The following is a 12692-nucleotide window of genomic DNA, read 5'->3' as shown; positions in this document are numbered from 1 at the left end:
AATAAAATTTGTATAAAAAGTGGACCTAGCCCAGAGCCTATATTGTTAAAAATAGCATCCATGTCTGACACAGTCAATTTTGAATGGAGCCCTTTAGCCTATCTACTGCCCATGTGGGGCCCAACAACAACAGCCCACCCTGAGCCCATGCCCAGCCGAAGCCCAACTAGCCCAAGCGAGGCCCATGTGGGCCCCAACTGGACGTGTTTGCAGGGATGATGTGTCATCATATTTTTATCGAGACAGGAATAAAAAAAGACCTTGCCTTGAAGAGGATAAGCAAAGAAATCGGACAAACTGGTTAGTTGTAAAACGCTTTGCATGATTTTAGCCGTTGATAATAGCCCACCTGCTCGCTAGCAAAAGTGGGTCGGCATAACAGAGTTAAATTGCCGCTACTAGTTTCCAACTGACAAGATTATGCGTTTATTCAGAGGTTCTGTGCAGACAGGGATGGAAGCCCCTCCCATGACGCGAATTCGCGTCTGAACACACTTTGTTAAAATTCGCTCAATTCGCGCGTCTAAACAAAGTGTGTTCAGATGCGAATTCGCGTCATGGGAGGGGCTTTCATCTCTTGCTGCACAGATCCTCTGAATAAACACATAATCTCGTCAGTTGGAAACCTGTAGCCATGCCCGTAGGCAGGGGGGGTTCGGGTGGTTCGAACGAACCCCCCCTCACTGCCAAAGGTCCAGAATTTAAGTCGTTTTTTTTTTTTTTTTTTTTTTTTTTTTTTTTATGTGATTATTGTCATCATTGTTTTAATCAATGCTTGTGACAAATATTCTGGGTTGCTGTTTCAAATTAATATGATACATTATTGTAGCTGGACGTGTGTGTGTGCCGCGCGTGCAGTTCAGAGAGTTTTCGCAATACAATACACTTTTCAAAGCAACGGTGAAGAAGCATCGCCTCTGAATGATGGGGGGTAGGGGTTATCGGGATATATATATATTTTTATTTATATTTAATTAAAAGGATTTCTATATTTTCTCCACTCAATAGTCTACAATATAATAGCCATATAAATGTAGCGTAATTATAATAATAAAACATAGTGGGATATTCAGTGGCCGATATTGCCCCGCTGTGCAATATCCAAAGACTTTTGTGATTGGCCAATACCGGCAGACTGGATCGGAAATGCTTCTTCTATGGGTTCCGGTGCGCGTCTTATTCCTCTGAGAACTTAAAAGCAGACCGCTTGATGTAAATTATCTGGAATAATTAGTATATTGATTTACGATGCCTATGTGAGAGTGTTACGTCTGTACATGGGCGTCGGAACCATTGTATGTGGGTGGGACAAGACCCACCCACTTTTTAAGACCAATGATATTGGACCCACTCACTTTTACCGTCTCTAATTCAGCATTTGTCTAATCCCCCTCAGGTGATGCTACTCCACAAACCACCAACAGAGCATAATTCTGAAAATACCAAAAATAAAAATATTTTTTTAAAACATCGCCAAGTAAAACGCTGCGTTTATATAGAACTGTCTCTTTACGACCACCACAAACGGGACACTTTTCAGACGCGCATTCCGACTTCGCCTCAGCGCCAGGCGCATTTAGTCATTTTTAGTTTACGAGTAGCTTCAGCTGAACATTTACAGTCAGATGAGATGTCGTCAGGCTATGTCATTTGACCCCTTTTTTCAAAACTACAATCAGCCGTTACATTCAGGCTATAGCCTACTGTGCTCGAAGCGTGATGTGACCCAAGAATTCTCGAGATTTTTTTTTTTTTTTTTAAATGCGCCGGCGCGCGCTGCATATTACTTTATTATGGGAAAACTAAAGCGCTAAAGAAACTACGGGCATGCACCGTCGTTATTCTGTTGTAAATGAAGTCATTAAATGACCAAACATGCGATTAAAGCTGCCTCAAAACTGTGCATGTATGTATGTATTTGCTGACATGCTTTTAAAGCTATTGTTATCCAATTTGTTGGCCTTAAAACGTCTTAAAATGCATACATGTACACCAAGGAAATCATTTTCTCGCCCCCGAACCCCCCTAGCATAAAACATTTTCTGACCTTGGTAAATATAAAACCCTGCGTACGGCCCTGCTTCTTTTCTATCTAACGAAATCAAAGTAATCGTGTATTTCTCCAGTTGTGTAAAAAACAAAAAAACAAAAATAAAAATTGTACATGAGGAAGCAATTTGACAAAAATGCAGTAAATATTTTTGGTGCATCAAAAAGCGTGCTCGTTATATACCAGCAGACAAGCTAATCCAGCACAAATTAGTGCATAAAAGGTCACCAAAATGAAGTATTTGAACCTCATAACAAAAGGAGGAGAAAATTGCAAAAAGGTCCACTTTCTGAAAAAAAGAACCCCCCCTTTCTATAGGCTGGCTACGGACCTGGTAGCGGCAATTTAACTCGGTTATGCCGGCCGATTTTTGATAGCTAGAAGGTGGGCTAGTATCAACGGCTAAAATCATGCAAAAAGTTTTACAACTAACCAGATTGTCCGATTTCTTCGCTTATTCTCTTCCAGGCAAGGTCCTTTTTATTCCTGTCTCGATAAAAATATAATGACACATCATAGAGCTCAGGGTGGCCACACACAGCGACATCTTTGTTCTGGTCTCCACCACTGATCACATCATAAACACGTTACTACCAAAGCAGAGTCCCTGATTGGTTAACGCGCCGCGAATTTACGCCAAAGTTCAGATTTTTCAACTCGGGCGTTTGGGCGTCAGACGCTCAATTCGCGCGTCAGCCGCATGAACGCTCAATTCGCGCCGCACCATTCGCGCGTCAACGACCGATTCGCGCCGCGCTAGACGTTTGATTCGCGCCACAGGACACCTAGACGCGCGTTTACATTGACTTAACATGTAAATCAGATGCCTCAGACGCGTTCGGTGTGAACGCAGCATTACACTTTCTCCCATTCAAAACAATACGAGTGACACGTCTTGTGTTATTCTATAGTCTTTGATGCAAAATTCCATCCAGATAATTTGTAATTTAGGGTATGCTTAAAGAATGCATCTTTTTATCAACAGGTAGGCCTACTTGATATCTCATTGGTGATATCATCAAAGGTTTCGTTCACTGATAAACTTTTGACTGTTTCTGATATCAGATGGCCACTTTGCGTAACCAGGATGAAGTATATTTGCTTGAAAGCAAGAAGGAGTCTTTATCAGCAATTTTCCATAAGAAAATTCCGTGGGCAGTCATGGCCTAATGGTTAGCGTGTCCGACGGGTAACCCAAAGGATGCTGGTTGATTTCAGCACTGGCAGGAAATAACTGAGGTGCTCTTGAGCAAGACACCCAACCCCTAATCGCTCCCCAAGTGCCACAGCATAATGGCTGCCCACTGCTCCGGGTATGTGTGTCCACGGTTTGCAGTGTGCGTGTTCACTACTCACTGCTCCTAATGTGTGTGCACTAACTTGGATAGGTTAAATATAGAGACAAATTCAAAGTATGGGTTACCGTTGTGGCCTTCATATGTCACTTTCCCCTCTCACTTTCATTGGCAATGTTCTTCAGTATATCTGCACCGAATGGGGGGAAAAAAGGGTATAGTGAAGCATGAAGCAGCAGTGCAGACCATGAAGTTGGTCCAAGACTTCCCATAAGTATTCCCATAAGACCTTTTCAGCATGCTGTGAAGAAGTTCGAAGACTTTGTTGGAAAATGGGAGGCCTTGAACAAGAACAAGGGGCGTTCTCAATTTTGTTCTAAGTTCACTTTCTTTACAGTACAATAATTTCACTTTTTAACATTCTGCTTTTATGTACATAAGAACATAAGGATGGATATAATGCATCCGGAAAGTATTCACAGCGCTTCACTTTTTCCACATTTTGTTATGTTACAGCCTTATTCCAAAAGGGATTACATTTATTATTTTCCTCAAAATTCTACAAACAATACCCCATAATGACAACGTAAAAGAAGTTTGTTTGACATCTTTGCAAATTTGTTAAAAAAAAAAAAAAAAAAAAAAAAAAAAAAAAAAAAAAATCACATGTACATAAGTATTCACAGCCATTGCCATGACACTCGAAATTGAGCTCAGGTGCATCCTGTTTCCACCGATCATCCTTGAGACGTTTCTACAACTTGATTGGAGTCCACTTGTGGTAAATTCAGTTGATTGGACATGATTTGGAAGACACACACCTGTCTATAGTTAATAGTGCATGTCAGAACACAAACCAAGAACCCAATGGTCACTCTGACAGAGCTCCAATGTTTTTCTGTGGCGAGAGGAGAAACTTCCAGAAGAACAACAATCTCTGCAGTACTCCACCAATCAGGCCTGGTAGAGTGGCCAGACAGAAGCCACTCCTCAGTAAAAGGCACATGACAGCCTGCCTGGAGGACTCTCAGACCATAAGAAACAATTCTCTGGTCTGATGAAACAAAGACTCTTTTGCCTGAATAGCAAGTGTCATGTCTGGAGGAAACCAGGCACCTCTCATCACCTGTCCAATACCATCCCTACAGTGAAGCATGGTGGTGGCAGCATCATGCTGTGGGGATGTTTTTCAGCGACAGGAACTGGGAGACTAGCCAAGATTAAGGGAAAAAATGAATGCAGCAATGTACAGAGACATCCTTGATGAAAACCTGCTCCAGAGCGTTCTGGACCTCAAACTGGTGCGACGTTTCATCTTCCAACAGGACAACGACCATAAGCACACAGCCAAGATAACAAAGGAGTGGTTACGGGACATCTCTGTGAATATCCTTGAGCAGCCCAGACTTAAACCCGATTGAACATCTCTGGAGAGATCTGAAAATGGCTGTGCACTGACTCTCCCCATCCAACCTGATGGAGCTTGAGAGGTCCTGCAAAAAAGAATAAGAGAAACTGCCCAAAATAGGTGTGCCAAGCTTGTAGCATCATACTCAAAAAGGCTGTAATTGGTGCCAAAGGTGCTTCAACAAAGTATTGAGCAAAGGCTGTGAATACTTATGTACATGTGATTTTATTTATTTATTTATTTTTATAATAAATTTGCAAAGATTTCAAACAAACTTCTTTCATGTTGCCATTATGGGGTATTGTTTGAAGAATTGAGGAAAATAATGAATTCAATCCCTTTTGGAATAAGGTTGTAACATAACAAATGTGGAAAATGTGAAGCGCTGTGAATACTTTCCGGATGCATTGTATGTTGGATTTTCGTCAAGATCTAGATCAGATTGCAATTTTTCAAAGATCAGTTCTCATCAGCTGCAATGTAATTTAACATTTTAAGACTAACAACACTGTTCTGTGTTCTCGTTTTTAACCTAATTCACCATTTACTAATGGTCTTGTATAATTATTACATGCTGTTATGGCCATTAAGATGGAATTTCAGTTTTGTTGAGCACACCCTAAACGTACTTTCAATCTCAGTGAAATTTGGTTTGTTTCCATTTCTCATGAAGGAGAGTTGACTGGGCGGGTGAGAGAAGAAGATCAAAAATCAAAAGTCCAAAAATTAGGGCCACCCTAATATAGATTCACATCTGTGTCCATAGTTTGTCAGCACAGTCATGTTTATACATAAAAAAAACAGGCAAAAACATGCACTGAAGGCTGGGGGGAAAAAAACTGATACTGTATTCTAGTCTGATGTTGATCCATATTCAGCAATTATTAAGGAATAATGAAAGTATTAGGATATCTTACCTAAAGGTGAATTCTTCTGAACATGTTAATCCAATTCATCCGGTATAAATTCTTGATACATAAACATTTACTTGCACAGTTGTGATGCGTTTTGTCTCAACCCAACTGCAACATAGTATTTGAGAGAAACGGTTCTGCTCATAAACAAAATTAAATACAAATGTTGTCATTGTCTTGAGGCAGCAAGTGTCATGTTTGCTTTCACAATAATCTAGCCAAAATAAAATTGAACCCTGAAAAATAAAATCCTGGAGGTTGTGGGCAGGTGCAGATAGGTAGGATGCCTCCAGGGTGGTACCAGCCATGCAGGTGATTAGGGTGGTGCAGGTAGTTTGGGGCGCCATGGCGGTATATGGGCCCCCCCTCATGGGCTGGAGCGGAGTCTGGACTCTGGTCACGGGCTGAAGCCAACACTGGAGCAAACACGGGGGCTGACGAAGACACTGGAGCGAACATGGGGGCTGACGAAGACACTGGAGCGAACTCGGGGGCTGGTGAAGACACTGGAGCGAACACGGGGGCTGACGATGACACTGGAGTGAACTCGGGGGCTGGAGCGAACTCGGGGGCTGGAGCGAACTCGGGGGCTGGCGAAGACACTGGAGCGAACTCGGGGGCTGGCGAAGACACTGGAGCGAACACGGGGGCTGACGAAGACACTGGAGCGAACTCGGGGGCTGGCGAAGACACTGGAGCGAACTCGGGGGCTGGAACCATCTCTGGGCTCCAGGACATCCCCTCATACTCCACTAAAAGGCCTAAGGGCACAAGTGTGGAGAACATTACGGCTGAGGGCTCAGGTGCGGCGGCGGCCATCTTGACCGAGAGCTCATGCGTGGTGGCGGCCATCTTGGGTCAAGGCTCTGGGATGGCAGCCATCTCAGGATATCTCATGATGGGATGACACAGGAGACTTTCACTGGAACCGAGGATATGATGGTGTATCTGAGGCCTTTTTCTATCAGGATCCTGGTGAGGTATTCAGTCAGATCACAGCCAGCCAAGTCCATATTCCTCGCTGCCATAACTGGATCTGGTGACACTGTGGCCATTTGCATTAACAGTGCGGTTAGATCCATACCTTCAGTCTTGGCCCTGTATTCTGCCACGATTAGTGGTGTAGTATTCAATGCACGACAAAGGCGATATCTTCAAATAACATTTAATGGAATACTAGGAATATCACCAGGAAATTATACAACACAACACCATGTAACTTAAACAATACAGGACGAAGACTGAACTGAAACTGAGTGCTTATATACAAAGGAAACAGGAGCAAACAAGACTAATTAACAAGACACAGCTGGTACAAATGAACTATTGAAGGTAACCATGGATAAAAACAAGTAGCGGGAAACTGAACAAAAGAGAACGTGTGACTTACAGAACATAGTGCAAAACAGACAGACATATGACAATATGCTGGCTGAGGTTTTTTATTGTTTGGAGATGCGTGGGGACTGGGGGGTCAATGAGAGGTGTTTGTCTTCTTCATTTACTGGATATTTGTTGAGTAGGATTAGTTTCTCTCTAAAAAAAAAAAGAACAATAAATCAAATAACCACATTAATTAGGTGATTATACTACATATATCAAAATAAGAATACAACCCTGTCTAATATTTCAAAATATGACCTCACAAAATGACTCAATTTAATAACATGATCCTGCTGCTGCTGTGGCAGTTAGAAAAAGGATCTTGGCAGCTCAGAATGGCCTCCCTCACTTTGCCTCATTAGATAAAGAGACGTGGAGCGGAGGCTGGTCATTTGCACGGCTCAGTCTAAGGGGAGGGTTGTCTAATCTTTCTCAGTACAAACATGACTCTGGAAGGTTGTGGAATGCCTCTGCTGTGGGGGCGGCGGAGGGTCAGGCTGAGGCCAAGGCAGGTGGTATACATCAGCCGAAGGATGACATCGCCTACCCCCACCAGCCTCTAAACACTGGGAAATACTGCCAGCTGAGGAAGAGGAGACGTAAGACAGGATTGAGGGTATATTTCTATACACTGGACTTGTTTGAAAAGGACAAGTTAAACAAAACTTTTGATGAGTCCGAATTTAGCGCACCATGCCAAAAGTTCTGTCCTTTCCATTTTATTGCATAAACATGTTATGTAAACACAAATGTGGCATTGGAGAGATCATTATCTGCAAACAGATATTTTTAAAGTGCGAAACTCAACTACAGTCATTCTGAATGTGATTTTCACCAAAGCTAAAATCAAGACCATTAATGTGAAAATAAAATCAAAAGAAATTCCAATAAAGGCAACATATCCTACAATATATTCTACATAACAAAGTAAATGTCTTTGAAAAAAATATAGCAATAAACATTTTTTTTATGGGATTAAAATGAATAATAATACTAGAATAGCTGTTTTGTTTCCATTTACTCTCTGAGTGACACTGCTTGACCAAAGCAATGATTTGTTTTTATCTCATGAGTTCTTTGGCTTTGAGTCTGCCAGAAACTAATCATCCAATAACATCCACTTACATACTCTGCATTTTTAAATATTTTAAGCACATTTATTTATTGATGAGATAACTTGATAACTCCAAGTTAAAATACATAAATAATTAAAATAATTATAATAATAAATATAGCTGCAAGCAACAATTAAGGGGCCAAGCACCACAGAACGAGAAGCTAAAAATCAAGGCAGCGAGCATTAGACCAACTGCAAAAAATGAATAAAGACATTTGGAGAGGGTTTTAAGCAAAATGGTTGAAAGCCCATAAATTCATTCACTTGTATTTTGACATAATTGCTTTTGTGTCCTTGATCTGGTGTGATTAGTGTTGGGTGACAATTTTTTGAGATTTTTGTGAGACATTTGGTTACACTGTTTAGAAGTTACAAGCAACAATAGAAATTTTTCATACAGTATGTTATGACCACTAGATAGCACTGTGCCAAAACTGTACAGGTACCCTCAGGTCATGGTTGTCATAACACACACCAAGTTTGGTGTCAAATTTGTTTGCCTGTTAATAATAATAATAGTTTGTTACATTTATATAGCACTTCTCTGGGTATTCAAAGCACTTTACATATGGAAGGGGAAAAATCTTGTCATACCTTTAGGGCATGGTGTATGTTATGACCAAACGTTTCATAATGATAAACCAATGCGTTCATAAAATAAAGCATTTTACAACAAAATTCAAAATGGTAGATGCCCAAAATAGCCGGTATGGGAAAATTGGGAGCTGATATGGGAAAATTATTGTTCGGCTCAGCATGCTGCATTAAATCTAAAGAGACAGTTTTGTGGTTTTTAGCCAAACCGTTCAGAAGGTATAAGCAAAAATAGCCATTTTTCATATCTGCTGGCTACTAGTTGGCACTGTGCCAAAACTGTGCAGGTATCCTCAGGTCATGGTTGTCATAGTCTTGCATAGCCAGACCTTCAGACTGAAGACAGAAGGTCTGGACTCTATGACAACTTTCACTGGCCAAAGGACCGCTCAAGAGGACATTTGACTGACATGTAAAGCAACCAAGCACAGTTTGTTTTCTTCCACGTCATGTTTAAGGGCGTGAAAATGTAAAGTCAATGTCCCTACAATAACAGACCAACGTGTACCTAATAAATTATTCATTCAAGAACGTTGTGCAAGTTTACTGCAACAATGGAGAAGCGAACTTCACATACTTTTGAAAATCCAGCGTTTATTTGATCCTGGTAAGCACTCATTGTCACAGTTGTAAACACGATGACGTTCTTCTTCCATGAGGGAGTTTGGAGTCACGGCATTTGTTTCCAGGCGGACCATTAAAGAACACGACACACACATCTCCAGGACATTCTGTATCAACCAATCAGATGATGACTTCGAAAATCCTGAGGTGTTTCCAGTTAAGTGAGCCATATGCATCAGACATTCACCCAACGGTCCGTGAGCATGACGTCTAAGGCTGAGACTATGGTTGTCATAAAACACACACCAAGTCTGGTCTGAATACGCTAAAGCGTTGCGGAGAGATAGCCTCACATCCATTTTGACGTGCTCTTCGTCAAATTTGTTTGCTAGTTATTCAGGAACGGTTTGACAAATCATCTTGAATTCCATGTTTTTGTGTCGCCACAAAATGATCTGGGTCAGTTTTCGTAAAAAATCAGAGCATCGTCTGGGAGGAGTTCGAAAAAGTACTTTTTTCAGGAAATTCAAAATGGTGGATCATCTTGAGCTAATGCTCGGATTATCCTCTATCTGTTTGCCAAATTTCACAACTTTTTACTATACAGTTCTATGGGCTGCCATAGACTTTAAGAGTGGAAGAAGAAGAAGAAGAAGAAGAAGAACACTAACGGACACAATAAACTTATATAAATAATGCTAATATTAACATTATTATCACATTGATTAAAGCTACTTGACCTGAGCAAGCAGCTGTGCTCCTGGCGTCCTGTCAACCATTTGATGTCAATAGGCCTTTGTTCCTCATTCTTAATCCTACCACTCCACACACACTGTGTCCACTTCTCTGGGCATAACTGTGTCCCATATTATGTAAACAACAAAGGGTGAGTGAGGTTGTTTTTGAAAAACTTTTACCACTTGCAGTTTTCCTCTCTGCGGCTGAGTCAACACTGTAGTTTTGTACAAGCACATAGTTTCAGAGCTGTATAGGTAACGGAGCAATATCCACATTTCTGATCTTGTACATGTATGGTTACATTTAGGCTGCTTTATTTATCATCCCATATGGCCCTGTTTTTTAAAGGGACAGAAAGTGCACAGCATGGAGCGTCTAAATAATGCAAACTGTACCGTCCTCTTAAGTCCAGAGAGAGTGTTGTGCAGTTGTGGAAAGAACAGGAGCTGACAGGCTCATGCAAGAGGGAGGGTCATTATGAAATATTCATCTTTCTTAGAGGCTGAGACAGACTTTAGTAGATGTGATGTATTTAAGGTGTATTTAAGTCTGGATTGTATTGCCTTTTCAAGTGATTGATTGTCCTCGCTGCATACTAAAACGTTGCTTAAAATGAGTTGATGTGGGTGGGATTGCTTCAAGAGTATATATATAGGGTATCATTTTACACTCAGTGGCATTCGAAATATTAAATATTAAACCATGAAAGTTAGTCTTTCTCACAACATTTTTACATTTTTGAATGCCAAATGATAATGGCCAAAACATTTGTGACGATTTTCATTTTAAAAAATCTTTACCCTTTCTGCTCTACCTATTGAGAAGGTAAATCTTAACATATGCATATGGTGCTGGCCCACTTAAGCTCCATCATGCACGCCCCTTGTCCAGCCCTTAACAGTCCTATGCATCACTGAATCACTCCCCCGACTTCTGTTTAATATTTGATGAGATCAGTTCCTCTTGACTGGTTTTTCTGAGTTTCTGTAGTTCTACTTGGCAGTCTGTGCTGTGCGAGAGGTTTAAAATGGCTATATGAAGTTCTGCTTGCGCCACCAGAAAAGTGAGTCTCAAAAGCTGTTTTGCTTAATGGTAAATCTTTTTTTTTTAAAGCCTTTTTTAAAAAAATGTCCACCCCCTAAAATGAAGTTTCAATACTTTATTGAAACAACAACTTTAGTTTCTGTACTCATGATATAGACCTTATGGTAGCACCAAATGTAATTTTTGAAAGGAATGTCAAACGATTAATCGCATACAAAATAAAAGTTTGAGTATGCCTAATATATGTGGGTGTACTGTGTGTAATTATTATGTATATATAAATACAAACACATCCATGTATATATTTGAGAAATATTTACAAGTATATGTATTTATTTATATTTTTATATAATTTATATTATATATAAATAAAAATATTTTGTACATAAATAACATATTTCTCTTAAATATATACATTAATTTGTATGTATTTATATATACATAATAATTACACACAGTACACCCACATATATTATGCAAACTCAAACTTTTATTTTGTATACGATTAATCGCGATTAAAGGTGCCCTAGAATCAGAATTTGAATTTACCTCGGCATAGTTGAATAACTAGAGTTCAGTACATGGAAAAGACATACATTGAGTTTCAAACCCCATTGTTTCCTCCTTCTTATGTAAATCTCATTTGTTTAAAAGACTTCCGGAAAACACTCGGATCTCAACATAACACCGACTGTTACGTAACAGTCTGGATCATTAATATGTATGACCCCAATATTTGCATAATGCCAGCCCATTCGACGCATTAGACAAGGAAAGGCAGTATTAACGTCTGGATCTGTGCACAGACAAGGTAAGCAAGCAAGAACAACAGCGAAAATGGCTGATGGAGCAATAATAACTGACATGATCCATGATATCATGATATTTTTAGTGATATTTGTAAATTGTCTTTCTAAATGTTTCATATTAGCATGTTGCTAATGTACTGTTAAATGAGGTTAAAGTTACCATCGTTTCTTACTGTATTCACAGAGACAAGAGTCGTTGCTATTTTCATTTTTAAACACGTGCAGTCTGTATAATTCATAAACACAACTTCATTCTTTATAAATCTCTCCAACAGTGTGTAATGTTAGCTTTAGCCACAGAGCCTCAAACTCACACAGAATCAAACGTAACCATCTAAATAAATACTTTACTCACATAATTCGAAGCATGCATACAGCATGCATGACGAACATCTTGTAAAGATCCATTTGAGGGTTATATTAGCTGTGTGAACTTTGTTTATGCGATGTATATATAGTCGAGAGCTCGTGGGGCAGAGGGAGCGCATCTCTTAAAGGGGACGTGCTGAAAAAATCAGTGCATAGTTAATGATGCCCCAAAATAGGCAGTTAAAAAAATTAATTTAAAAAAATCTATGGGGTATTTTGAGCTGAAACTTCACAGACACATTCAGGGGACACCTAGGACTTATATTACATCTTGTAAAAAAACAATCTAGAATCTCAAATTGAATCTCAATCTCAATATCTCAAAACTGCTCTGAATGCAGATAGAACCTCATAATGCCAAGACTTTGTAAGCTTCAATATGAGGAAATACCACCTAATGTGGTTGT

This window comes from Megalobrama amblycephala, linkage group LG1 (assembly GCF_018812025.1).
Source record: "Megalobrama amblycephala isolate DHTTF-2021 linkage group LG1, ASM1881202v1, whole genome shotgun sequence".
Taxonomy (NCBI): Eukaryota; Metazoa; Chordata; class Actinopteri; order Cypriniformes; family Xenocyprididae; genus Megalobrama; species Megalobrama amblycephala.
This window is presented reverse-complemented; position numbering follows the sequence as displayed.